General features: G+C 42.1%; 1 long non-coding RNA gene across 9 annotated transcripts in view; it reads right to left on the reverse strand.

Annotated features, from left to right (window-relative positions):
* Nucleotides 1-27,400, reverse strand: part of LOC107054409 — a 176,912-nt gene that overhangs the window by 96,147 nt on the left and 53,365 nt on the right. For all 9 annotated transcript variants that reach the window (XR_005839173.2, XR_005839170.2, XR_006931294.1 and 6 more), the window contains exon 2: nt 10,436-10,485. This is a non-coding gene — a long non-coding RNA (uncharacterized LOC107054409). The remainder of the gene's footprint in view (nt 1-10,435; nt 10,486-27,400) is intronic.

A 27,400-nucleotide genomic window follows, 5' to 3' on the forward strand; every position in this document is an offset into this window, starting at 1 on the left:
GGAGGGGTGGGGGTAGTATTTCTAAATCTTCCAATCCTCCTCTTGCTGTATTTTAAAATATTTTCATTAAATCCCAGGGCACAAGCAGATATGATTTAGAAGGCAATTTAGGTCTTTAGGCCTACACAGATGTCACTCGAAATCATGTCTGAAGAATGATTTCAGGAACAACAAAAGCACCATTAACTAGAATAAATTGGAGGTGCACGAGTAGAAACCACTATTATTTTGACAGCATTCAAGTTAAAAAACAGCTACAAGGAATGCCTGCCCATTAACACTGAGTTGATCAGCATTCAGAAAGAGAATTTATTAGAATATCTGTCAAATTCATTGAACTTTGGTCAATTAAAAAATTCAATATATTGAAGAATTTTTAAGATGCAGATAAAAACATAAGTTTCCATAAAGCACTAAACACATATGAAATGAAACCAATTCACAAGGTTAAATATACCTACTGAGACCTTTTCACATGTGGCTGTGCACTGTTGAATTATTTGCAAGATTTGCTGGTTCTTTCAAGAATGAATGATGCAGCCATGAGAATCTTGAAGTTGTGATTAAATGAAATACAGACATGCTAAAATTCAACCTCCATATTTCTTTACTGACTGAAACCCAATTTAGCAACACAACAAGGACACTCTTGAATGAGCTCAGACCCACCACAGAAGAGCTTTCTCCATAGCAGGGCAGCTAATAACAACACGAGAAATGATGTGTTCTCAGCATCCCATCCCAGTGCACAACCTAGCTGAATGCCCTTAGAGAACTGCTGCAGGCTCGGTTCTACCAGCAGCCTTTCAGCTCACCAGGGGCTTCAAACTGAGATCACCTTTCCAGAGCATGACTGACCTATCTTCTCAGATAGTCCTTCCAGTCACTTCTACTTCACAATGTCACCAATGCCCAAACATGGCACAAAGAAGCCACAGGACGTCAGAAAAGAAGGCAAAAGGTCTCATAGACAAAACTAGTGAAGTACCACCGTTCACATCCTTAAACCAAGTGCACCAGGATCATTAATCCAAACAATAACCCAGGATACTGCTTCCTGCAGCTATGTTTTCTCTCATTACCTTAAGAGAAAAAACATTACAGTTTTTAACCCCTGAGGGAATCAGAATTGTTACACAGCCACCTCAAGAACAGTAAAGGAAAGCAGACAAGAATACAAAACAGCACGGAGCCTCCCATGTAACAAGCCAGAAGCTTCTAAAGTTAAAATTAATAAGAGTAGTCCCCCCAGAGAACCAAAATACACCCCCAAAAACACCATACCACTCAGCCACCAAAACACCTCTCCTCAGCATGAGGGCCAACACCTTTCTGCAATGCAATATACAGCAACAACAGCAGAGCAGCAAGACCTCAGGCTGCAGCAAGGAAGGATTCACTCCAACACAAAAACAGTAAGCACAGAAATAAAGGAAAAGAGCTGCTTACCTTTAGGCAGGCATCAAACACAAAAGGACCACCACAAAAGAGACACCCTCACCTCCACTGCCAACCCTTATATGAGGTCTGGGAAGGTGTGCATCCTGGCTCCACCCCTTCCATCACTCAGGTACATTGGACACACCTGAGCTCCCCTGGGCCAGCCCTGCTTTCCTACCAGGTGCACTGGTTCAGGCTGTGACTTAGCATTTCCACTGCACTTTCTTTCCTTCTTTTTCCCTCACCCCCTCTAGAAGCAACAGATGAGATCAGTCAAGTACTTCAGAAACTAAGCCACAAGTTCCCCAATTTTTAACAGGGTTGAACTTCTCTGCCATTAATTGGCAGCTGCACTAACATCGTGAGATGGAGCAGGGCCCCTTCCCAGAGCCTTGGCTAATCTTTCCTCATCCTAATCTCAACCTGCTGTTGCAAATGGGCACTGAACACACCTTTGTGCAATGACAGTGCTAAGTGCCTTCTTTCTGCCATCTTCTTCCAAGGCCAAAGGAAGAAGGAAGGTTCAAGAACCCTGCTTGTCCTGAGTTTCTACATCACTTAAGGAAGTTTTGCCTGCAAGAGAGCAAGCTGTAGAAGAGATTTTTTTTTTTTTTCCACCTTGAAACCAAAATAAAGATGGCTCTTTTTTATTTTTATTAATGAAGTCAGGAGCTAGTGCTCAGGAATATTGAGCTGCAGGTAAAAGCTGGGAAGGCAGAAAATAGTTCAGAGGATAGAGCTGCAGGGTATTGAAAGAAATTATGATGAGAACTACTTCATATGCAGCACTCCTCAGGCAGAGCGGGATTAGTGGGATGGCTGCTTACAGCAGAAAGGGTTTCTTTTATTTTCCTCTGGTGTATGCAACCCTTCCTGTCCCTGCATTTACCCTCATCCTGGGAGCTCTGCCTAGAGGTCTTCCCATAGGAAATAAATGTCAAATCGCGTGTCCTTGGAAGAAGGAAAACAGCAAGGGCTCCCCTGGCAGCAAAAGAAAAATATTGTAGGTTATTATTCTAATAAGCTATTAATTAGTATTATGAGGTGTCCAGAGAGCAGGAGTCACCAGTCCAACACTGTAGGCTGCGGCTCTGCTGGCTGGCCCCAAAATGGGGGTGCGGGGGGTCCTGCTGTAGGCGTTTCACACCTCTACACTCACTGCAGGATCAGGATTCCTAACTTCGGCTGGGCATTTCTGAGCCCACAAGTAAGACAGAAAGTGGCTGCTTTCATTTAAATAGCAGCCAATGTTTATGTCTCCCATGTACAGAACTCCTCAGTATTTACAAAACTTTATTTCCCTGAGGAGATTTAAGCATCTCCTTCCCAGAGCACATCCTAATAAAGAATTTAACAAGTATGCAGAGGTGCTGTTAGTGGTAACCTTGCTGCTCTGCTGTTAAGCCACTCTGCTTTGTGGAAAAGAGCAGAAATTCCAGAAGAGCGGGTAAGGAAGACGCCTGTCACTGCAGTCAGGACATTTAACCTCTCTGGGGATTATTTCTAAACTCCTGTCTAGTGGTCTGCTCTGAAAATGAGCATTACTCAGTGCAGTTTCCCAGGTAATCGGAGGAGAAAAGCCTTTCCCGTTCTGCGCTTTTCCTTCTGTGAGAGCAGAGTGTGTGTCTGCTTTTATCAGCCACCTCATCCCAAGAAACAGCCCACGGAGACGTGGCAGGGCCAAAGGTGAGGCCCCCCGGGAAGCTCATACCTGCTCCTTCCCTTCCTCTAACAACTTGTATTTCTTTCTCTATTGAGCTCTCCACATTCAGCATTCTCTTCTTCATCATATCTACCTTCTTAGGCTTTTATACCCTATGAGGATGGTGGGAAAAAAATGCAATAAAATCAGCTTTTCGGGCTCATCTAAGCCTATGTTCAAGTGCGTGCCTGTCTGCTAAGTGCTCCATGCTGTATTACTGAATATCTGAATGGATTTTGGCCTGCAGCTGAATTAAGCTTCTAGGGAGACAGCTCACACAGGCAAGCAAACTTTCCTGGAAGGTAAAAACAAGGCAAAACTTCCCAGCAGGAATACTGGTGGCTGGGCTGCTGAGGCTGGGCCGGGGCTCACAGCTCTGTCTGCAGCAGAGGCCCCCCAGGGACAGACCCCGAAATCAGCCTTGGTAGCTGCAATGTGTCAGGACAGATGTGATATGATTAGCGTGACCCAAAACCCAGACTCCAAGAGGAGAAAAAGTATCTACCTTTTTATTATTATTATTTTTTCCTGAAACCTCTCCAAAATGTATCAGGAAACTGCAGGAACGTCACAAGATCCAAGGACCCATGTTGGACCTAGAGGAGCTTCTTCATTTTGACCAGTAAATTTCCTAAATAGTTAAAAACAGAGCACAAGAACGAGATTACCTGCAAGGTGTCTGGCAGTCTGGAGAATATTTGTTTTTCTCTGAGCTCAGACTGTTTGCCTGGTGGGCAGTTAGTTATCTAATTCTTACCTCGAAACACTGTACAGGCCATCTCTAATCACTGAACGTTTCAAGAGTGAAATCCAGGCAGAGGTAATATTGCCAGCTACCACATTGAACTGCAATTCAAGGTGAAAACAGCCTCCCCGTAGAAACTGCCCTGCTCTTTTTTATTTGGAAAGAGAACAAACAGTGACCAAAAGAGAGAATGGGGTGGGTGACCAGGGTCAGTAAGTCAAAACAACTGTGTCTTGGGCAAGACAAGGACAGAACTAAATATTTAATTGCTATAGTTGCTTAGACATTTTATCTTCCTTCTTCACTCTCATTGGAAGGCAGTTTCTTGGCTACTCTGTACTGAGGGGACATCTTGTCTGAGCCTTCTTAGCCTACTTTGACCCAAAGCGTTGAGCTGGGGACACACTGGCAATACAGCAAATGCCAGCAGTGACTGATCAACATCTGATGGAAGCATCACATAAAACCTTGTTAGGAGGTTTCCTAGAAAGACCTTTCATTTACAAAAAAGTACAGATTAGTGTTCAAATCTTTCATTTCCTTTGTTGGGGCAGATGAAATGACCTTTTGTCTGTTACATATGCAAAGAGGTGCAATGAATTGTTTGTATTATTGATCTTCTTCAGGGTAAGTGCTGCTGACATCGAACTTGCAGTACTGTGTTATTAACAGCAACAACAACAAGAAAACCAACACACTTTGGGGTAAAGAAGAAATATTTTTTCCTTCATGTGCACGCTGTGCCTTTGTTCCCAGCAGACAACCAAACAGAGTATGAAAAAGGAGAAAAGAAAATAGCTATAAAGTTTTTGCTCAGCCCAATGGTATTAAGACAGAAAGAACAGGGCTCACTTAGAAACTTGTTGTATATAAAATTCACAGGTCTAAAGGCAAACATGCCTTTAACTTCATACTGAGCAGAACGTGCTCTTGCTTCTTTGGCATTTATCACACATTTGACAGTGAACGAACTACTGAATCACAATTAGGGAGAAGATTTCCCAAGGTCCAGACATTTTGAGAGTTTTTTTTCCCCAACTCAATGCATCTTCAAACTTTATTAAGACTTTTAGATAGGACTTTTCCTCTAAAATGGGTCACAGAGTGTCTGAAGGTCTGAAAGCCTCCTGGTACCACAATACCAAAGCTTAGAGCCAACTCTTCTATTTCCCCGAACATTTATGTTGTCCCCTAATCATAAACCTGTCATTCAATGCAGGGATATTAGAGTGTGGAAAAACTGAAGCGAAAGGTCAGATCTAGCAGATGAAATGTCTGCTTGCAAGGTGCATTTGTGGAATTGGATTCTTTCTCATGTCTCTTGATAAAGATTAGGAGTAAACCACTTGAAATCGAGGGAGTAAGAAGAGCCTCCTACAGCTGTGGGTTGGATTTGCTTCTGCTGCCTTTGTGCACGGAGGCAGGACTGCTGTGAGCAAGTCAAAGGTTGAAACAACATATTATGCTATAATTCAACAAAATGCAAACACTAATTCCTGCCCAAACGCTTTAATCTTTATCTAAGTGGCATACTGTAGGGCTTCCATGACTCAGTTACTTGCTTACAGTGTTAACTACGAAGTGAGTTTTCACTAGTGGCACAGCTGAAGCCGTACATCTAACACCTTCCATGCAGACTTGTGATGCCGTGGTTGGTAACATTTCTAGACAGTGATACTGCATAGTCTTTAGATCTCATCCCTGGCTGCACGTGATACTTCTCAAACTGAGTAAAGAAGTGCTCAGATCAAGCTAGTGAGATTTCTGATTCACATACATTTGCTTTTATGGGCATTCTGCCAAGAATGTATTTGCATTCAAGTGATGCAAAGAGCTGACTCGATAGAAACTGAAACTTTGTGAAGTTTTTCTCGGAAGTAAGATAGTTTATTGTGGGAACAGAGCAGTAGCAGATACTGGATTGAAGACTGTTTGGTGTCATTTAACCTAACTTCACCCATTTACAAGTATGGAGCTTAAGTTACTCACACTTACTTCCATACTCAGTGTGAAAGTCTTCTCCAATGGATGAAGATAGGAATAAACCATCTGGAGTGATTTGTTCTGCCCTCGATAGAAAGGTGATCTATGCTGTTAAAATGCCTGCAGAGTAGGATAGGGCTTGGGCACTGAGTCCCCATCTGTCAAATGCAGCGTATCACATCCTTTAACGCAGTGATTTACACTGGGACTTGGTTCTTCTTTTACCTTCCCTGGCATAAATCTGGATTAAACCCTTCTATATCACTCGTATAACAGCAGCTGCTACAAGTGAGTGCTTTTTGATAGTTAATAGAAACATTGTCAAAATGAAAACACCTTAAACGGCACCACATCTAACATAAAGAAACCAAAGAAACCAACAATGCTGGATTTTCAATACCTACCTGTTTTAAGTGGGGGGGAAAAAAAAAACAAAACAAAAAATAACCCTGTTTTAGATGAATTCCACCTGTATGTTTGATATATGCAAACATGGATTAGAGCTGGAAATCAGAATTTCTATTCACTGGGGAATTAAGAAATGCTAATATTTTTTTCACATTCTAGTCCAAACTGCTGAAGCAGCAGCAGACTTTCACAGATGCCACATCTTTATTAAGAATTTAATTAACAGTTTTAATTAAGAATTCCACTATTTGGCTAACCGAACGTGCAATAGCTGGAATGCTGAAAAATAGTTGTAGATAGCGATAAATAGTTGTAGAACTCAATAAGTCTATCTTGGAATACACAGTGAGAGATTTCTAGACAGCCCCTGTAAGTGGGTCCTCTTTTCCTCTGCATCACAGTGACTGTTATTATACTTGCTCCTATGTATCTTCTTCCAAAGGACAGGACCTACAAAATTCTCATTAAAGAAAAAAAAAACAATAAAAACAGACAAAAAATATTTACTTACAACTTTGGCACAGAGAATAATGAAGAGATTTTTTAAATGCCTTTAGACCATTCTAATGGTGGGCAGCTACCCCACAGAGATTTGATAAGGGAGTCTAACACTGTGAAGCTTGTGACATACTCAGAAAGCCATTGACTGTACAGAGGTTTAACCTTCCCCACTTAGTGACAGCACTACATCATCTAGAAGTATTTTTCCCAGTCATGTGTTTTTCTGGCATATAATTCCCTATGCATAAAATGCCTTTTACAGCAATGTGCGTAGTGTTGTTTTAACAAATAGAAAATAAACAGTAAAAAAAAAAAAAAAACAACAGTTTTGCTGTTGTAGGCATCACACTTCTATTTCACTTCCTATCCTTTTAAACTCACGACCTGACCTGACTATTATATTTTTCTACATTGTACGTGGTCTATACTTTCCTCAATGAGATGTGACCTACTTATTTCCACTTGTGTATCCCAGCTCATCCATCTAACAGCTGCTGTGAGTAAAGTTTGTTGTGACAGATAGGGCTCTTCAGAGCTGTCAGTCATACGTGTTGTGGGAGAGAGAATTGTGGAGGAAAATCTGCATTTACCAGCAGTAAAACCTAAACTTCTGGTGGAATCATAAAGGAGAGTTTGATCAGAGCATTTCCTTTGGGTCCCATTCCACTCCCCATGTGCACAGAGAACTTCCTCTGCAAGAAGTTCCTATGAGATCAAATTAGATCTTTTAATATTGATCTTACAAGCTTGAATAGAACTAATTCTTTGAGGCAATGCAAGAGTGTGAAAGCCAGGAATTTTCCCTTTCTATAGACTGGTACCTTCCAGGATGAGGAGGAGAGATGTTTTTTGACTATCGCCGTCATTAGTGCAGTTGGATGGATGGAGAGCAGTGGTAGGAGTGGAGAAGAAAAGTTATGGGATCTCCTGTACTGAATGAAGGATTCAAGCCCCTGAAATTATGAGATATGTTTCAAAATTGCATTAAAAGCCTACTGCTTCTAAATGGCCCCAAATTGTCCTAACTGTTATCTCCAGCATATGCCACAGAAGCTATCCAATCGTATGGAGAAAGGGAGGGAAAGAAACCGGCAGTGAGAAACAGTGAGAATTAGTATATCCTGCAGAGTCATTTTCTTCAGATAATACCTTTTATTATGCCAGCATACCGCAGACTTTGCTTTGTTCAGAGCTGAGCAATCAGCAACGTAGTGCTGCAACACTGGTTTTCGTCCAGTTAAGAGGAAAACCACTGTCTGCAAAAGGGACTGGGGCTGCACCACAGGCTGCCAGACTGCAGCCCACTGTAATTTCTACTGGCAAAGACCCACTGCCTTGCAGAGAAAATGCCTCGTAAATACCTTTCTCTGTGTGGTGACGCAGGTTGACAAACAATGGCAGGATGTAATTAACTGTGTTTTGGATGGATAAAATGAAAGTCTTGGTTTGAAAACTTCTGAAGTATGAAGATCTTCAGAATTTACCCTGAGACCAGACCTAAATTTAGCAGTATTGCTTGGAGAAAAGTGATGCCATTACCTGTATCTCTCTTTCAAAGTATGTTTGCCTCTCTAATGTAAATGAATCCCTCATGCCCAGTTTCTTGGAAAACATTCTCCTGAGTTACAGAATTCTGGATTCTGCCTCCCAAAGTAGTTGTTTCCTTTCTCTTCTACGTTGAGTAAAGAATATACATCATCAAAGCAAATTGCCTTTTCACTTGAATAGTAATACTGAATCATCAAAATGAGGCACCATAATGATGAATTTCATTAAAACAAAGGTTCTTAAGAGACAAGGTCAAAGAAAAGCTCCCATATTAAAAGTCAAGCTGCCTATATATATGAGACATTATATGTCCTGGTACAAGTTTTGGACACCCAAATTTGTACGTATTTGGAAATACGTTGGCTAATATAAGGATGAGAAATGTGTAGAGGTAACCCTTATTGCCATTATGTGTATTTCCCCACCTCCAGGAGTGCAACCTGTGCTTACAGACCACAGATGTTACACGGCAGCTTTTCACATTGACATCCCATTTCTAAGGAGACCCCAGATCTTTCCATAGAAATTGATTCAGCTTAGCTTCCAAGTATACTTTATCAGAATTAATATTCAAGGCATATTGTCAGCATTACTTAACACATTACAAGATCCTGAAATAAAAGCTGTTATTCTTCACAAAGAATTTCCTATGGGACAACTGTATCCCAGCTCTGACCATGGGGCTGCACAATCTGCAGCACTGATTCTGTATTTGTTCCATCTCCTACCCAGTGCTTTCTTTAGCTGAATTGATTTTTGTTTTCATTCTGTATTTCTATACTCATACATATGTGTGTCTCTTCACGTGTATACCAACTGATACAAGAAATAGTCACGTAGAAGAATGGGCTTATGTTCAAATATAATCAAACTGTGGTCTGGAATTTGCCCCTCTAGTGGGCACAGCTACCTCCTTTGATTTAGCTGATGGTGGAATCCTCTCCCAGTTCCTGATGGATACTAATTAATGACACGACACCTGTGTGATTTAGAAAGACTATGCATCAGACAAGAGTGTGCCCTGCTGTAATAGGGAATGGTTAAAAAAAGGATCCAGAGAGAGTACTGTGCTTGATGTTTATAAATATTTACAACAAGAACAGAAGAGACTGTCCTGAATCTTCAAGATAAAGATATTTATAAACCTTTAAGTAACTGACAATGGTGTTTTTTAAAGCTTTGCTAGTAAAGAAGAGTTTGTTTTATGTACTTGACCCAATTCATACCAAACATTTTAAAGAAGATCAGAGTGGAAAACAGCAAGTACTAGTGAGAAAAAGGCATGCCCATTACCCCTTCAGGAACTGAACTCTGCCACCACCACGAAGCTATTTACTATCATTCGAGATCTCAGGCGCTGCAGCCTACAAAAGCTTTGTAACAAAGGTTGAATCCCATTTCCGTAACAGCTGTGATTAGAAAATGGAAGGATGATTTACACAGGTGGCCCAGCATGCCACTCTCTTCAGGGCTGACCTGAAAAATTTTGGCTGTATGAGCACTTTCCTGTCCTTGAGCTGATGGGAATTCATTCACTCCGCTGACTTTAGTATGTGATTTTGAGACTGAAACTGTGTGATGTCTCATCAGGTTGGGATGAAGTGCTGATGTTTGCCTGAATCCATCTGTGTAGATACGCAGCCTTGAACCTCCTGTTGCATTTGGCACAGGAAGGAATTTCTGGTTTATAAATCTAAGTGGCATTGGAATGTTGATCGGTCAAGAAAAAGCCCAGGTATTTCTGGGGCATTTTGTCTTAGCAGGGAATTTTCTAGTTTTTTCTTTTGTGAACACTTGGATGATGGATATCTCATTCACCATAGGACGAAGAAAACAGGCACCAAGAACACATAGAATTAGTCTGAATTTTTGCAGCATGACTCACTGTGTAGATATTACTATTTTTAGTTCATATGTCAGATTTTTCTCTAGAAGTCTACACACTAACGTACATGAGTGCTTTCTTGTACTGAAATGCCATTAGCAGGTGTATTGGTGTCTATAATGTACCTGATAAAACAGCGTCAGCAATAAGTTTGCAAACATTTGCATGATCTGTTTCATTGATCTATTTGCACTCAGTTGGTATGATCTTAGGAATTACTTACCTTTTGAAACTGGATAAACCCCAGTCTTGAAAGTCCTTTTCAGACAAGACCTGAAAGAACAAAAATCAGAGTCAACAGGGGCATGCTGTACGTTTTCCAGGCACTGAGTGTTTGCTAAGAACATCAGCTTTCAACCTCTCCCTGCTCTCACCTCAGACATTAACACCTTTCATTTCACTTCTTACTAATTATATCAAATAAAATGAAAGCTTGAGATCTGACAGTTGTGGATTATCGAGCAAACAAGGCTCCAGCTATGACAAGATGTTGCAACACCATTTTAAAACTCCAGGTGAACCCACCTGAGTCAGTCCTGTTGCTCACGTTAACATTTCATTCTGATCTTTGGCTCTACAGAATCTACAGAATCATGGTTTTAGTTGATCACAGTTCCCATCACAATACCCAGTTATATAGAAGTAGAACATGTCTACATAAATACAGACATCCATATAATTTGCTTGTTCAGAAATATGTATAATTTCACCCTTTATCCCTTGCTTTTGTAAGAGAAAATGGTGCTTTAATAATTTAAATTATTAATCTTTTTTTCTTACTAGAAATACCACAATTGATAATCAGTAATATTTTCTCTTTCTTAACTGAGAAGTTTGCATAGACATGATGAGAAATACTGCATAGCTAATCCATGCAGCAACAGATACCTGACAGCGACCAGCTCTGTAAATCAGAGCATGAACAAAAGTAACTCTGTGCACAGCCAAAGACAGAACGAAGCACACATTTCATTTTTCTTCAGAACCAGAAGAGAAGGGTCAGATCCCAAACCTGCTGAGATCCCCAAAGTCTGCAGGAAATTCCTGGCAATCTTACATCTGAGGCAACAATGTGCCTTTGCATTCTTTGTAAAATTCCCTTTCATCATTTTCCAGGTCTTGAGAACTACTAACAAATGATGCACACCTCAGCCTCTTTCTCATTTTCCTGCCTACTGAAACATTAATGCTCCGTTTTTGCTATCCAAGGATGTTTTCTCTTTAAAGCCTTCCCAGGTTCCAAGGTGAAGTATTCATTTACTGCACCTTTAATCACATAGCACTGGTCAATACACTCATTGTAGTTTTTCATCGACAGTGACAAGTTCCTCTTTACTCTTTCCATTGGTGCCTCTGGATGAGCTACAGCACTGTGAACAGCCCTGAATTTCTCACAAACACAGATGGGTGCTGTGCAATCCCATGCTGTCCCATGCAATCCCATGCAGTCCCATGCAATCTCATGCAATCCCATGCAGTCCCGTGCAGTCCCATGCAATCTCATGCAATCTCATGCAGGCTGCAGCACATCTGGCTCAGCAGAGCAGAGCAGGATCTCCTTGCCAAGGAACAGATCCCACTGGCTCCAGCTATTCTGTGCACTCAAGAGCTACCTGCAGCTCACATGCTCTTTGTCACACGTGGAGTCACACTTGCAAATGACAAACACCAGCCTTCATCCTGCTCACTTCCTCCCTTCTGGCCACTCCAGCCTCATCCACTGCAAGCTCTGGGAGGAGGGCTCTGACCCACGACTCCGTGCTGTGTCCCACACTGGCCAGAGAGGACAGCTGTAATGCCCAGCAGTGGCAGCACAGCAACAACCTGCTCCTGCTCCCCTCTGCCTCCAAATCTTCCCTTCAATTTGGGGCAGGGCAGTGCGATGTGCACTCAGCAGAACCTCCCAGCAGCTCCCCAAGGCACTGGCAGGCAGTGAACCAGCCAGATTTTCCCCTTTCTTTCTAGACCCAGTTACCCTTCACCACTATTTATCTCCTAATAAAGTGAAACTGTGGTTTTACCCTCTACTCCCCTTCCTCAGGTCAATTTTAATTCCAGCCTACATTTACTGGCTGTTTGTTTTCATGCATTATTAATACCTTCATTCGTTTGCCACCACAAAGATAGACAAGTATACAGGGTACATTAATCAAAACAAATAAACAGATAGTAGTACCCAAGCTCATCTTTGTTTGCCCATTAAAACACAGAATGAGAACTTGCTGCAACTGAGATTCGCCTGTTGGAATTAGAACTGTGACCAAAAAGCTAGAGAAGACAAAAGGATTTGCTGCATGTGCACAAAGCATCGCCCCTGTGAAGCACAGAGGCTGTGTGACTGCACCTGAGGAGATGTTCCATCAGAATCTTTGATCATTGCATTTCTGAGCGTTCGTTTTCTTCGAGGATTCCCACGGAAAGCAAAACACAACTTTGAAATTTGCCAAAGGCCATTTTATTTTATTATTCATAAGTGGTAGGTATTACTAACGATGGCTTCATAAACTGAAAAAGTTTTCCCAGTCCCATCTGCGTAGTAACATTTTATGAGAGATATATTACACACATTTACCCAGCATTGAGAAAACTGTAACATAACTTTAACATTCACTTATCGGTGGGGGGAAAAAAAGGCCATAATAAGCAGCATTTGGGAGGGAGGGAAAAGGGAGGTTGGGAGGAAATGTAGAGACATCACTGCCCAGGGAATACTCGTTACACACATGCTCCATCTTAATTCAAGTCATCCAGCACAACTCCATCACATATATCCACCAGGGCCAAGAAATACGTATTCTGCTCGCCTTGGTTTATATCCAGAACAAATCTATTTCACCAAGCTAAGTGTTGCAGGCTGGTTGGGGAATATTTGTTAAATGGCTATAATGCGATACAGTTAAGTTATTTACTACATGTGGCTGGTGAGAAAATTGAGGCTTTTCATAATGTTACATTTCTACAGCAAAGAAAAAAAAAAACGTTTATGAAAATAGATCATTTTGGTCTTCTTTGGCATTCAGTATTTTTCACAGAGTAACAAAGATGCATTAAGGTACCATCATCTGCCTGCATGCAAGCGCTGTTATTCATGTGGGAGGGGCTGTACAAATAAGGATGTGTGCCAAAGACCAGATAACAACACAGTTGAACCACTAACCGTGACCACTGCACCCCAGATTTCTCCTGCACTGTCAGACAACTTGCTTGTTCATTTAGTTGATAGCACAATGTTTTGCTTTCTCTTCAGCTGGTCTGCTGAGTCTCAGAATCTGATCCAATCTTTATTAATGCAGAATCTTCCCTCAGCTTCACCACTTTCACCAGAAAAGCAAAACAAAACCAAACCCACAGTTAGAATCCCCATAGACGTGAGAGGGCTAAGCTGCACGGTCTTATTTCACAAGATACCATCAGACCCTAAACATTCACTGCGTACCATCATGAGCATTTAATACTGTTTCAGTACATCACCTTTCAAGTTACTAATATCTTTAGGCTGATCTATACTTAGTGGTTTCCTGGTATTATTTCACCAATAACAGCACACGTCAATACACCAGTTCCCATTCTGCCTTACAATGCCCATCCTACCCTTGCTCAGTGCCTGCTCATATCATTTGTTTAATTCACCCAACCAGAGCAGGCAGTGTCAGGTTAAACACTTGGACCACTTGGTTTTATCTACACACAGAACATGGTGACTGTATTCCAACTGGTAGTGTGGTCTTCTGCAAATGTCAAAGAACCAACAATCACTCTTGATTTCACATTCATCACGCCACATTGGAGAAGAGCAATCTCGTTTCTTCCTCTCCTTCCTCTCCCTCCTTCCTCTCCCTCCCTCCCTCCCTTCCTCCCTTCCCTCCTTCCCTCCTTCCCTCCTTCCCCCCTTCCCTCCTTCCTTCCTTCCCTCCTTCCTTCCTTCCATTCAGCTAGGACAGCATCTCTTATTTCTCCAACCACTGCAGCTATCACAGAACATCCACAAGGCATTCTTACCATTTGGAGTCTGATACTGCCTTCCTCTTCAGGGTAAGGCAAAGATGGGCAAGAAGAAATCATAGTTTTCACATTTTGAGAATAAGTAATTTAGAACAGCAGCAGTGAGTCACTATGGGGAAACACATCTAAGCAACTTCTTACTAGAGATGATTGGTATTTCTGACAGGGATCTCCTAGTCTGGGTTGCTCTTACAAAACTAAGTGTGATGGCTTCATATGAGTCGACCAAAGTGGGAGTGTGAAGCCAGGATCTGAGAGGACAAAAAGGACAAAACAGGCCAAGTGTTCATGCCTTTAACAGCACTGTAATGAAAGATAACTTTACCAAAGCCCCAGTTTTCCTAGTCTGACATTGAAAACAACAGCAGCCTATCAGCTTGAAAAGGCTTGGAGAGCCAAGTGGAGAAAACTTAAGGATCATTTCAAGTTTTCTCTACAGGGAGTGCCAAGGGAATGACTGAATTGCATAACTGGCTGAGCTGAAATGAAAGACAGTTCTTTTGATGAAGAATGCTTTCTGTTGATTCCCCTATGGGTGACTTGCCCTGCAGAAATAAGTTGTGCATCCCCCATTCTCCTCTGAAAGTCATTGACACAAAAATTCAGCTTCACGTCACTGATATTCGGAACAAAATCTTTGTTTACAATTTGGTGAAAAATATAGGGAGTGCTGCAGCACAAGGCTCCAAAAATCTGAAATACACCTGAACCAAAAGTGGCCATTGTGAATGATCCATTTCTTATATTTCAGAGTAAAACAGAAGTGAGATAATCTTGAAGTTTTCTTATGCCAGGAATCTGTTTGTAAAATGGATAAGAGAAAATCCATGTCTTCAGCTTCAGCCCGAGCAGCACATCTTAGAGTCTGTACTGTCCTACATCTTAAACAGTCAGAAAGTTAAGAGGGTATAGAAGTAAAGCAGCAACTTTCCCCACAGCTATGGATGTACAGCAACCCCACAATAAAGTAATGCGGTTCAAAGCATTGTGAAAGGCAAATGGCTTGTGACTGGCTAAACCCAAAGACATTAGAAATGCATTAGCTTGGCCAGGATGACCAATGATATGCCCTGAATCCTGGCCAAGGCAACCCAGACTATCCTGAGAAACCAGCATCAGAAAAGAATGTGGGTTTTATCCCATACATTTGAAGGGGGACACTGTGGTTACGAATACCCAAACGCTTTCCACTAGAGGAGAGAGCTAACCAGGCAGCACAGAATGCACCTTGAGTATTCACTAATGAATCTGTTTTCTGAAGTGAGGATAACTCAAGATCTGTGAAAAACAGATTCTTCAGTCACTGTAAGGTCAAGTACAGCAAACACCAACATACAAATTATCAAAATGATTTAAACTTTCTCTGCAGTGAAAATGAACTAAAATTCAAGTACGGTGCTACCAGCCTGATAACTTCTACTGACAGTTTATTACCTTGAACCTATTGGATAAAAAAAATCAGTTCTATCCATCTGGTCCTCTCATCCATTTATGTACTGAAGGTTCCTTCTAAAAGTACTTTTTCCACTTAAACTCACCTTTGGTTATGTGAAATAACTGAAATGCTCACAGTCCTGGCATGGGAGGTGAGAGAGTGAAGGAAAATGGGTAGGAAAGCAAAAGAAATACCTCATATTTTAGTGAAGTTTGCAGAAATGGAGAAGAGAAGGCACGAGGATTTTAGGGGGAGGTGGTTTCTGTGAGGATGGCAGCTGAAGGAGCACAGAATTACTGCAATGATGAGTAAATCGCCAAGACCAGGTTTTGAAAGATGGGCTCTGAATACATATCTGATATTGTACATGTTTTCAGCTTGATCTCTCTGGTCATATTTCAGAACAACGGAACAAGTGAAGCAGATTAAAATTATTCCCACAGCCCTGGGAAATGCTAAGCACTCTCAGACATCTTGCCACAGACCTTCTATAGTGGCAGTATGAATTTGAGATTTTTGCCATTGATGTCGAAATATCATTCCTGAGTTTCTGAACCGCAAAAGGGAATAATATGCAGTATTCCCCCCCCACACCCACCCTCCCACTCGCTGCATCTGAACCATGCAAGGGCTTGTGCTACCCCAAATTGCTGAAAAATGGGCAGATAGATGGTGGGGAAATAACATTTGGAGTTAGATTGCAATTTACACCAGGGCTGCAGCTACAGATTAGAGTGAGTAGCTGTTAATTTTATGGGCTCTGTCCCTTGTGTTTACTGACTGAAGCAGAAGCCCAGCATGAAATACCGCGTATGCACACAGTTCTGGGTATTTACTGCTGACAGTAATGCTGACAGTAAAGACTTCTGAAACTTTTTAGGCTCTGAGTGCTTCTATGAAACATTAAAATACTTCAGTAATAAGTAATATGTAATATACCGTGAGGAGTTTTTCTTCCTAAGGACATCACTGACTTCACATTTTTTTCAGTAAGGATGTTCATTATGTGAAACATAACAAGTTGTACTTGCTCTGGCTCTTTTATGTAAGAGTACATCGCTAAACCATGCTCAGTGTAACTGATAGAGCAGCATTAACAGCCGGCAGCTGGGATGCAGGTCTACTATGATTTAGGTTTTAGCATAAACCACTGAACAAGGTTAGAAATGAACTAGATGACTGATACTACTTATCCAAACTGAACGCTATATTAATTAATGAAGAGAAGAGAAAGAGAAGAGAAGAGAAGAGAAGAGAAGAGAAGAGAAGAGAAGAGAAGAGAGGAGAGGAGAGGAGAGGAGAGGAGAGGAGAGGAGAGGAGAGGAGAGGAGAGGAGAGGAGAGGAGAGGAGAGGAGAGGAGAGGAGAGGAGAGGAGAGGAGAGGAGAGGAGAGGAGAGGAGAGGAGAGGAGAGGAGAGGAGAGGAGAGGAGAGGAGAGGAGAGGAGAGGAGAGGAGAGGAGAGGAGAGGAGAGGAGAGGAGAGGAGAGGAGAGGAGAGGAGAGGAGAGGAGAGGAGAGGAGAGGAGAGGAAAAGAAAGAAAAGAAAAGAAAAGAAAAGAAAGAAAAGAAAAGAAAAGAAAAGAAAAGAAAAGAAAAGAAAAGAAAAGAAAAGAAAAGAAAAGAAAAGAAAAGAAAAGAAAAGAAAAGAAAAGAAAAGAAAAGAAAAGAAAAGAAAAGAAAAGAAAAGAAAAGAAAAGAAAAGAAAAGAAAAAAAGAAAAAGAAAAAGAAAAAGAAAAAAGGAAGATAGAACCTAAAAGCCCCTAAAACGCTGGAAAGGAATAGCCCTCACCCGCCTGCTCGCAGCGCTGCGGCGCGGTGCAGCACCCTGCTGCTGCTCGCTCCGCCGGCCGCCAGGGGGCGCGGCAGATCCGGGCAGCGGCGGGGGCGGAGGGGGCTTCGGGTGCTTCGCCCCGCACGCGGCCGCCGCTCATTGCCCACTGCTGAGGGCATAGCGTGTGGTCCCTCCTCTTTTCCAGCACAAAGCTGCTGCTGGTAATCCTATTAGCAGCTTCTGTGTTTATTACCTGTAATTATTTTTGCCATTTGCAGTGTATAGTATGTGAGACAATACAAGAGGTGGGAACTAGTTAAACCCTGTCTCTAAACCTACAGCCTTTGACAAGAGGGAAAGCATTTGTTTTTTTCCTCCCTTTTCATACATTGCAGACTCGTGAACATGAGGCTCTTAAATAGATTTAACAAAGCATTACGTAAAAATATTCAGGAAAGCACTCAGCTCCTGGCCAGCCAGCCAATGCAAATAGTTTGCTTCTTTCTTCCTTGGGCTTCACCAGGGACATCAGGAGGGATCCAAACAACCTGGGCAGACACCACATCTATCAGAGATTTCTCAATATTCATGAACGTGTGCTTACTACAGCTCCAGCCCGTGGATTGCTTATTAGCTTGGCTGACATAGACACAGTGATGGTGGGCTTTGTTTTTAAGTGAATAGCCTGAGTGCAAAAACAACAGCGTAATTAAAACAAAACAGGACATGTATGTGTTGTAAACAAAAGGACTGGTGATCTTCTTCACACAACTTCACTGAGCCGCCATCTGTTCATTATAACGAGCTTCTATTTCTTGAGTACTCACCATCAGAGTAATTTCTGCATCAGGGAAATTAATTTCTGCATGTTCATGAGGTTATTTCCTCACAGAGGAAATATTCTTCTAATCCCATTCGGCCTGCCTCAGCCCCGTGAGGCTGAAGCTCAGACCTACAGCACAACAGCCACCTCCAAGCCCAAGCTGTCCCCATCCCTCCCACTCACTGCAGCACTACCCAGTATCAGCACTGGGCAAAATCCTAACCCAAGACTTCATCATCTTCCAAGCCAAATATCACTACCTTGCTCCTGTCTGTGGCCTCAGTTTAGTCCTAGAGAGGCTTTCACCAATCTGCAGTCCCAAACCATCCTCTGGCTTCAATCTCGGTTGAGCAGCCACACTACCTCGAATTATGGTTCCACATCTGGGGTTTTAGGGTGACCTAGATGTCACCCTAAGCCTGCCTTGCAGACACTGCCACTGCCTGCAGCAGTGCCAATAGCTCTGCCCAGCTCTGCAGCTGTCGTGGGACTGCAGCCCATGACCATCTGAACCATGTGTCTGAGCCAGGCCTACTGCCTGCTTCCACATGCATTCTGTCAGAGTCCCAGTCCAGTTTCTGACTGTCTCTCTACTCTTAACACTGTTCAAATCTAATTACTCAGAAACCTCACCCAGCCCTACCCTCAGTTGCCACCTGTGGCACCAATTCCACCTTCTAACTACAGCCAAAACAACCATCCTTACAATGACAGCCCTATTTATCATTCACTTTACTTCCCAGTACCCAAATCTGTGGGTCATAGCCAAATGCTTTAATTTTTCTTTTGCTTTAATTTAAGGCTTTAATTCCAGCATTGCTCTGGGACAACATTCTGTAATCTCTGTATTACTCTGACCTCGGTTACAGGAGTTAAAGCTTATAAAATGCAATACACTTTCTTTCTGGCTGCTGATCTCTGACTGGAGCAAGTGGGAGGTCATGGTCTGAGTCTTCTTTCACAATTTACTGTTGATGCAATTGGATGCATTTTAAGTAAATCAGAAGGAGCAGTCAACAGACACAGGCAAAGTATTGCATTTGCAGCACCATGCCTACATGCCTATAATATCTCTAGGTAACATAAAAGGCTCATGCTGGAGAGCTGTTTGACTGCCATGAGATGTCTTTTATTCTCGAGAAAATCAGGATGCAGGCTGAATTAGAATAATCGTGTTTAAAAGACTATTCTGTATTTTAAGACAAGGCTGAGATACAACTAGTATATATGTATAATTTGACTTTTGTCAATAAAGTAGCGTGCAATAGACTCAACTGCAAATTGGAAATTTACTAATAAGCAGATAATTAAAATGAAAATTCCTTGAAGACTGGGTTTTAAGTCCCCTTGACAGTAACTGTTCCTAATTAAATAGATCAAGTCAAATGCACTTTACAATTATAGCAACAAAAATAAGAATCATAAAAGAAGAATATCCAGGAACCAGTCTTGGGCTGAGCAAGACAGCAGAAAAAGAGCAAAGAAGAGCACAAGGAAACTGCTGAGTAGCAAAGAAGAGGGTTCCTATTCCTCTGGTTTTGGAGTGCTTCTTTCTTTCTACTCCTGTTTAATCAAGAAATATTACATAGAAAGATTTCCCTGAGCTGTGTCACCACTGCAGACCCGTCTTTGCTCTCAGCAGAAAGATTGATTTGATGTTTGGAAGCCAAGGACTGAGAAAACCCAATGCCCAAGGTCTTCTTTCTTCCATAGGCATTGAATAACCTTTTGCATATCTTCAGCTGAATGCATCTTGCCGGAAGTCACAATTAAATTATGCAGCTGCTGCCCCGTTGGAGGCTGATTTTCTGTGTTGCATCCCCTGTGCCAACATGCACTGTGCATCTTACCACGGCTGTTCTGCTGGGCTGATGAGAAGTTCCCAGGCAGCCCACCTCCTGTGACCCAGCCTCAGCAGCCCCGTGTTTTCTCACTGTTTTCACTGAGCTTTGGAGCAGAGAATCACATGCACATCTTTAGCTTCCCAGTCTACTTCCCGTTCCTCCCTGAGGAGCTCAGTGGAAGGGTAGAAATTCTCCTCAGCAAGCCGGAAGAAAATAACTGAAAAACAAAAGGCACTGAGGAATAAGAGGTTGCTTTCTGTGAACTAGAACTTTGGAAATTTGGGGAAACGAAGGCAGATTTCTCTTTGGAGAACAAGAAGTTCAGCTGCTTCCACACCTGGGAGCTGGGGCTGCCGGCAGCTGGATGAAGAAGCCGTGAGGAATTTGCTCAGCAATGAACTCGGTGCCCACTGCTGGCTGTGCTACTGCAAAATGAGCTCACAGTACAGTTCCTAAGGCTCACACATTAAATAACAGAGTTCACACCCTGTTGTTTTGCAGAGTTTGGGGGTGGGAGACTCCTTCGTAAAGAAATGATGGGATATAGAGAAGAACTGGTGAGGGATACAAAAGCTCAGCTGGCAAAGCGCTAATGGTGGCTGAGTCTTCCAGGAACAAGGAGCGCTGCCTCTGATAACACATCCCATCAGAGGGGTGGGCTTCAGGTTGAACACATCACCCAGTTTGATACAGGTGTGGTAAAGGGCAGGCGATGAAATGCCGGTTAAAAGGAGAGCACTTGGTTAGAAGAGCTTGCCTCTGACAGCATATCCAGAGACAAGTCCTTGGTAGGCACAAAAAGCATGGGGTTAAGTTGAACACAGGTACATCTATCACGCATATGATATTTCCTACCCAAAAAGTATAATTATAAACATTCCACACATCAGTGCGAGAGTGGGGAAGCCAATGAAAAGCATTTAGGCCTCTGCTTTTGCTAAGGGCATGTTTCCCCAGAAAGCCCTGGTTTCAAGCTGCCTGCAAAGCTCTGCCCACTAAAAATCTCAGTGTGAAATGGACAGTGCACCATTTGTGCTCCTGGGGGCTACTCCTGCTTGAAATTAGGCAAAAGAGGACTACAGTGGTAACCGCAAAGAAGAGACGTGTAAATCATCCAGTAAACACATCAACACACACATAAAAAAACATTCTGCCGGTGCTGTTTGTCACCTCACACTGAATTTAATTACAGTTAAGAGTTTAATTATAATCTTTCTGCTATCCCACTACCTGGTTTTCCCACTTCTTATTCTTTCTTTGACTGATCGTTTTGTTGTTGCACTGATGTTCTCTTTATACTCTGGACTTCAGACGGCTCCGTGCCCTAGGGATGATAAATACTTGTAGGCTTGATTACATGTAATGATGGATGCCTCCATCGCAGGTAGGGGCGTTGGAGAGCAGTCTCTTACTGCAGCCATTCCCCTCCTCTGCCACACGGATTTCCTAAAGGCAGCTGCCTGACCGGCGCTCCCACCTACCTGATCCTTGAGCTGTGAAATGTTATTAATTAATGACTTGCTTTCTGATAGTGACTTATACCATATATTTTGCACACCACAGAGATCTGGCAAGAGTGGAATAACTATCATTTCAGAAGAAACCCGAGTGCCATCTGTTTTTCCTGGCATCGGTGTTACTTGGGAGGTTAGAAAGGTTGAATACCAAATAATTTGTGGTCCACTTTTCTCTAAATCATTGTCAGAGAAAAAATGATAAGTTTTGAAACATCCTGCTGCCTTCTTTTTCTCTTAGAGTACACACGCAGAGGTTACATGTTCTCTTCCACAACGTGCTCTTATGTGTTTTTTTCTGTTGTCTGACAAAATCCATATGTTCCAGGCTCAGACCATCTGTCATTCTTGATTCATTTGCACAAAAGTTTTTGATGCATTTCTCTGATGATTGATTTCTTCTATAATTTCACACGGGGCACTTGACAGAAGGAATTTTCATACCCCACCACCCTACGGTAACATACATCCACACGTCTCCTCCGCAGCAAGAGACGGGATGAATAAATAGCCTTCAGTTCTTAGGCAGAGCACTGCGTTGCGTCCCCCCTCCACCTCCCAGGAAAGCAAAGTACCCCTGGAAAGCAGTACAGCAGCAAAAAGGTGTTTGCTATAATTCAGAATTCACTGTCTCTTGCAAAAGTCAAGTCCGTAGAATCAAGCATCTCTGTTTATCACTATAGCACCATTTTCTGCGCTCAGAAACACAGGAGGGTATGTTGTTTTTCTGCAGACTGCCAGTAAATGTAAAACCCTGCTCCAAACACAATCCATGCATACGTACAAACTGAAGCCACTTTCACAAGTAGCACTAAATATTGGGTCAAAACAGAAGAATTCCACGGTTAGGAAAAAAAAAAGTCTTGGCTGATCACCATAGAGCCACACTCTAGAAGAGAAAACCTTTTACAATTGAAGCGTTTTCAAGAATGAAATCAAAGCCATATTATGATCCAAAGCCAAACCTCCAGGGTCCACCACACAGCACTAGCGTGTGAAGCCACGATCTGGAAATCCATCTGAAACTCACTGAAATGGAAGCCAGGAATATGGACGAAGTGGATCTGATGTTTCCACACAAGCCTACCTGCTGTTTCCACTGGCAGCAATTTTGCAGACCCAAGTAATGGAGAGCCTGATTGTTCCTCTCCAGAGCAATTGCCGCTAAAAGCAATTGACCGAACCCCACCGTTTCCACATTGTTGTATTTTGCTCTGATTTTCTGCAGCTGCTCTGTAAAAAGTGTGTTTCAGTGTCAGCAACCTCTGAAAAAGACTGGGCTGTGTGCAGGGCTCGCCAATACCGTCTGACAGCTGCTGTTCACAGGTCTTCACGTAAACAATGCTCTTTATCTGTAATTCTTGACAGCCGGCTCTACTGTCGTGTACAAAAAGTTGGTCTTTTTTCTCTTGACTGTAAGAAGAATAACTATACCATAAACAAATAATTCCCTCGTGTATTCTGCTTCACATTATTCAACAGCGTTAGTCACATTAACAGATAAAACACTTTGAGGTAATCCACTTCTGTATTTGTTTTCTTGAGCTGTAGCTTTCTCAGTGTCTTTAACAAAAAAAGACTTGTGGAATCTCTGCTGGGTGCATATTTTTTCCCTATTAAAGTATTTAAACAATGGGGTTTTAATTTTTTGGCAAGAGTTTCCTGACCGTTTGTTCCATTACAGAAGTAATTTCTCTGTAAACACGTGCTTGGGGAGGACTTGGTACCTGGCATCAGGTCAAGCTGCAGGGAAGAAATGATTTACTAGAAGTCCAAAAATCATAATGACTTTGTACTTTTATCTCACCAAGGTTTCCATTTTCCTAATCCATTTCCAGTTGTTTGCAGCATTTAACATGGACAAGTTGTAGAGTTTTTTGAGCACATTAGGAACACCAGCTTATAAGCAGTGTCCTGGCTTGGTGCAATTTCTGCTTCATCATCATCTCAGCATTGATTTATTTATTTTCAATCTCTTCTTATGTGTTTCGTTCTTCCTTTAGGGATTTGGCTTCACTGTGGGCTTGACTTGTGCTGCGCTGCCTCAGATGGCTCAGGATGATCTGCGCCCAAAGCTATCGATGGTCAATGGATAGGCACAACATGAACTATGCCTGGAAGACCACTGAGCAGAGAAAGTCCATCAGAAAGAGACACGAGGAGTCTTAGGAAAGAAGGAATGAAAGTCAAAAACTTTTTATCCATTTTTTCTTTTTTATTCCTTCCAAATATGATACCCTTAAATTGGGACAATTTCAACCACTTTCAGAAATTGCTCCAAACTTGCCTTCAGACCCATTTTCAGAGGCTCTGAGAAGTCATGATATTACTGATCTCAATGAAAGCTGTAATTTCCAACTGAAAAACCACAAAAACAACAACAAAGACCAACCCAAAGTCCCCACACAGAGACCTGAACTCACTACAACCGTGTGTTAAAGCCAACGAGCAGCAAGAGAACTATCCCAGGAAAGGCCCTATGCATGTCTGTAAGGAGTCAGAAGACCTTCCTTTGATTTAGTTTTTGATAATGCTGGAGATGATCTGCATTTACACAGACAAACCACTTAGAACAAATTTCATGAGTTATTAGGCACGTTGAGATGCTAATGGGATTTTTGAAGGAACCCAAGTGAGACAAAAATGTACCTTGCCGTGGTGTAATTTCCTGATTTTCAAAGTAGGGGAAGAAAGGAGGGCAGGAGTGCATCAGCTGTGCACTGCTCAGTGTATCAATGCAAGTCTTACTGTATAATGTTTTTTTTAATATTGCTGCTTTAATACGGACAACTGACAACTGTTGCTCCAGTGCATAGTTTGCATTCCTTTTAACCTAACCCTGTGTATCAGCCGAGTCTCAGTATTGTACTGAATATGAGTAGGACTTTTCATGCAATAACAATAATCAAATTACAGCTTTTTATAAAATAAATTACATTGTATGTGTTCCTTACTTGTGTTAGCTTCAATTTCTGAAGAAGAGAAATTCTTGACTCTGAAAGATGATCTCCAAAAGAGAATTAATTCCGTTCTTTTGTTTCGTTTTGACCTTCTGTGATTTCCAGCAAGGAAGAAGGTGTAATACGAACACAGCATCAGCGTGCCCAGACAAAGAAAGAATAACACGTGGCTAATTAAGGAACGCTGAAAATGATTTCAGTAACACTTCAACATTACAGTCCATTAATTTCTGTTATATAGTAGAGCTGCATATTTCCATATTAAATAAATGAAATTGTCATAATTAACATTATTTCAGTACATGAGGACTTACAATATATCACATGTGATTATATGTCTGATTAGTTCCATGTTACATTAACAGTACAGTGGGTAATTTATGATTTTCCCCATCAAAAGGGAAATGAAAGCAGTATATACAGGGAATTGTTGAAAGTAAACTCATGATCTGAATTTGAAACAATCTGAATTATTTATTGGGAATAATGAAAGCAAGAATGGAGGTTTTGACTGTTTCTCTACTAGCAGCTGAATTTCTGTTGGCTTGTCTCTGTGTTCCTACACTAAGTGCTCCGGATCTCTCTCTGGATCCAATTTATTATTTGTGTATTCCTCCAATTATATGCCAGCAATATTCTGTTCACCGTAAGGGAGCAGAATGGCAAACCCCGTTATTTATAGGTGTGTTTCTGTAGTGCTGCCGCCACCAAGATGCCCAAGCTATTCAGCAATCCCAAAGATCTTAAAATAGAAATTAAAAATAAATTACAAACTTTATATACCTGGAGCTTTGTGCCACATACTGGATAATTTTTATGAGGCTCATTTGAGATAAGCACAACAAATGAATTTAACTGGCTTCACACTGCACTCTCAGAGAGAGCTCAGAAACAGCCCGATGCTATGCAGTGAAGTGCAGAAGACTTCACTAAGACCATACTGGAAGTACCTCTGTTGTCCAACTTTGGGACTTCCTTTTAAAGCAAGGAGGATTTTTGAATGCAGTTCATCTCGAATAAATCATAAATAAAACACAGACGTAGAGAAAGTCCCAACGAAAGAATGTGGCTGAACACTTGCTGCAGAAAGCACTTCTCAAGGCAAGATTCATGCTGTCCCTTTCACCTCAATTGCTCCCTCCTGTCCGGTCCCATCTGACAGTCTAAGCAATTTTCTGATGTGGACAGACCTCCTCTCTAAGTTGCCAGCACAACTTCATTTTCCTTTATGTTCATTTCCAATAAAATGAAGAAAAAAAAATGTTAGCAATATCATCTCCAATTTATACGTGGGCTCTAGCTCTCATGAGAGGTGCAAGGCGGATGGGCTTTGTACTGTTGAAGCCTCCCTGTACAGCAGGGTCAAACAGCTGCATTTACCCAGGCACTTAAACATATTAATCAACAGAAAGCAATTTCTATTTGAAAGGTGAAACTAAAGCCATTCCGTTACTGATGCCATATCTCAACACCTGCAGGCTGCACTGAGGGTGGGAGGAAGAAGGACAGGTCAGGTACACACCGTTGCCCGGTGGCCCTCTGCTGTTTCCTCTCCTAGTGAAAGCCAGGCAGCCTACAGCTTTACTTTTGAAAGAGTAACACCAGCAGTTATCTTAAAAGTTTATAAACTGCACCTGTCAAAAATGTCAGTGGAAAGCACTGCAGGAGTTCCTCTCGCATTTGTATTCTCTTATCAGGAGCAGTACCCAAGAGATGACATTGATTTTGCTGAAGACAAAATAAGGTGTTTTCACTTTTTAGTAAACAGCATATTCTGCTGTTTTATTTCAGTGCCATGTGGCTTATCAGGCAGACCACACACGGCAAAACACGGGGGCTGGGGGGAGAGGTTGAAACAATACTTCCACTTAATGTTTGTCCAAGAGATTGTGCTGATATCCTGAGGGTTTGATGAGAATTGGCAGAAGAGAGCACAAATTTGCACTTAAAATACCACACACCATTCCTTTGTTCATAAGGGACTTCAATAATGTGACCTGTGCTGGGTCTTTAAGACATAAAGGACTGAGATTTATCTTCTGTGATTTGCCAGCTGCTGACCAAATGGTTGCATGGGGCAGAGTTGCTACAGTGTGAGAGGGAAAGGGGAAGCAGTGGCAGGTTTTGCTCTGGGATGGTTCCCTTGTGTCAGGCTTTCCAGGTTCTGCTAACAACATTCTTGGCAATTACAGAAATTATTACCAAGCCTCAGAAGGGTAATGGAGGAATCGGCTCTCCGTGGTCTTTAATGCCGTCCAAGGTTATGATAATTAAAAAACAAAATAAAATAAAAATGAGTGCTCTGAAGCCTCTGTGTCATTTAACAACCAGTGCTGCAATGGTACGACTGGATTCTGGAATACAGTGCCTGCTGAGGCACGACTGAGCCTGACTGTTCTTGAAGCTGCTCAGCATCTTTAGCCATTTCGTTTTAAAAAATGCACACAAAGCTGAAGCACGAATGGGTGAAATGAATTACCAGAGATTCACATTTCCAGGGTATTGCTTAAGCCAGAGAAAAAAGAACCTCCCGGGACAGGGAGAGCCCGGCACAACAGTGTGACAGAGGCACTTGGTGCACCTCAGAGGAGCTCAAGGCCATGGTGCTGCTGGAAGGGATGACATGAAGCATTTCCCTTCCCATGCACACATCCTTTCACTTTCACCCTCCTTTTTCCAGCTGTGAATCCCATGGTGAGCTAGCTCAAGGAGCAGACCTGAGTTCGAGTTTAATTGCAGGTATTTACTTCTGGTTTAACTAACAGGTTCCTGCCACCATGATGAACCTCTGCTCATCAGTGCAGCTCCAGAAGGGGAATTCACAGCTCAGGTGTGGGC

Source organism: Gallus gallus, chromosome 12 (assembly GCF_016699485.2).
Source record: "Gallus gallus isolate bGalGal1 chromosome 12, bGalGal1.mat.broiler.GRCg7b, whole genome shotgun sequence".
Taxonomy (NCBI): domain Eukaryota; kingdom Metazoa; phylum Chordata; class Aves; order Galliformes; family Phasianidae; genus Gallus; species Gallus gallus.